This window comes from Thamnophis elegans, chromosome 14, assembly GCF_009769535.1.
Source record: "Thamnophis elegans isolate rThaEle1 chromosome 14, rThaEle1.pri, whole genome shotgun sequence".
NCBI lineage: Eukaryota > Metazoa > Chordata > Lepidosauria > Squamata > Colubridae > Thamnophis > Thamnophis elegans.
In genome coordinates, this window is record NC_045554.1 from 10,331,343 (window position 1) to 10,333,404 (window position 2,062).

The following is a 2,062-nucleotide window of genomic DNA, read 5'->3' on the forward strand; positions in this document are numbered from 1 at the left end:
AATTTAAAAACTTACCTTAAAGAATCTGAAACTTCTAGCTGCAGTTAAACTACTGCATTCAATTTATTTTAAATGGTTTTGATTATCAATGTAGCCTCTCCCTCTCTCTAAATTGCTTTCAACCAAAAGTCATGAGAAAATAATAGCTTAATTGGTTACTCGTGGTTAAAAATCAGTTCAATTATAATCCCTTGAAATAAATCTGGAAAAAAATATTGTCCATGCTGAAGCTTTGCAGCACGTACTAAAGTTTAGTGCCCAAAGGCGTAATTACTTTTATGAAGCACCAATTAAAGCACTATAAAAACAATAAACAAGGGTAGTTTTCTTTTGTTTATTTAACCTGTAGGATATTGGCCATTTCAAGTTTATCAATTTGGTGCATTTGAGCTTAGCATCACATGATGAGGGAAAAACCCCCCAATATAAATAGGTGTTTAACATCTAGTATTCTGTGTTTATGCCAAAACAGCTCTGTAACTATGAAAATTTTAGATTGTTTGAAGTATCAACAACCAGCCCAGCGGATAAGAGGTGGCAACAATCATTTTAGATTGCTCATGTTTTGAAATACATCTTCCCTTTTACTACTTACAACGCTCATAATAAAAAGCATAAACCCATTCCACCTCTAATATGACCATTATATTTGTTATTAAATTTATATGATGGAAAGGGATTGCAATGCTCTTTCTGGATGATGCAAAACTAAATCAGGGTGCAAGGCAGGAAAACCCCAAAAGGCAACCCTTTGTGTGCAATCAAGTCTTACGCACACGTGTAATCCTAATACATTTGGTAGATGGACAACAGTGAAGGGTGCACTACATATCTACGAACCCTTCACATCCTGGACATAAATTGTTTCAACTCCTACCCTCAAAATGACGCTATAGGGCATTCCACACCAGAACAACTAGACACAAGGACAGTTTTTCCCCCCCGAACGCCATCATTCTGCTAAACAACTAATTCCCACAACACTGTCAATAATTTACTAAGACTGTATTACTATTATTCTTCTCTTCCTTCCTAGTATCTATTTCTTCCCACTTATGACTATAACCATCTTGCTTGTATCTTTCATTTATATTGTTTTGTTTCCTAGTACGATTTGATTGCTTATTAGTAACCTTGGCTATCATTAAATGTTGCATCTTTTTTATTCTTGATGAATGGAGCATATGCACCAAAGACAAATTCCTTGTGTGCCCAATCACACTTGGCCAATAAAGAATTCTATTCTTTATTTTGTTGGAAAACCCTAAAGGCTAGATGAATTAGCGATCATGCAGAAAATCTTACTTCTGCACTGGTTTAAAGTTGAGATTGGATTGTATTGATAGGACATAATCAACCCATGTTGTGTAAACTGTCAGATAATCAAAGCAGGATCCCAAACACGGGCAGGTAACTGGTTGCTGATGCAGGTAGGCAGGTGTGCACTCTGATTATGCTCAGGGGCACTCTCGTCTTGCAGGGAACCATGGGACAAGCGGGGTGGAGGAGAATAACGAGGAGGGGGGCCTGAAAAGAAAACCAGGTTCTCCCCCGCAGCGCCTTGCCCCCTCTATCCTCAACCCAAGCCCCACTTCTTTCAGCAAGCCCCTTCCCCACTGCATTTCCTGGACTCTTACCTTCGCCTCACCTCCCCTTTCCGCAAAAAGCCCACGTGCACACGCCTTGCCCGCCCTTCCCGCCCTCCAGGAGCGCGCTTCCGTCTCACCTGTAGTCTCTGCGCTCCAGGTAACCAGGCGCGAACCCACCTGGACAGCTGGCGCAGGCGCAGTGGATACCCTCCGATCTCGCCCCCTCTACCCTGGTCCGCGCAGGCGCTTCCTGGGCTTATTATCCTGGTCTGCGGCGCGCATGCGTAGTGAGGACTCCAAGACCGGTGCTCTTTTTTTTGTCTGGGGGGGTGCTGTTATGTTTCTGCGCGTGCGTACTGGCGGCCCTCGCATCTTCATTGGAGGAGGATGGAAGTGCAAATGACTTTTTTAAAATTCTGGGACGCCCGGGCTAGAATTAATCTGAATTAATTGATTAATTAGGGAGGGCTAGC

General features: G+C 42.5%; 1 protein-coding gene across 1 annotated transcript in view; it reads right to left on the reverse strand.

Moving 5' to 3' along the window:
- The window catches only part of TBC1D24 (TBC1 domain family member 24), a 25,042-nt gene extending 23,209 nt beyond the window's left edge, over nt 1–1,833 (reverse strand). Inside the window, 1 exon segment of the mRNA XM_032231210.1 lies at nt 1,727–1,833. The gene's annotated coding sequence lies outside the window, so the exon portion shown is untranslated.
- Between the last annotated feature and the right edge of the window lie 229 nt (nt 1,834–2,062).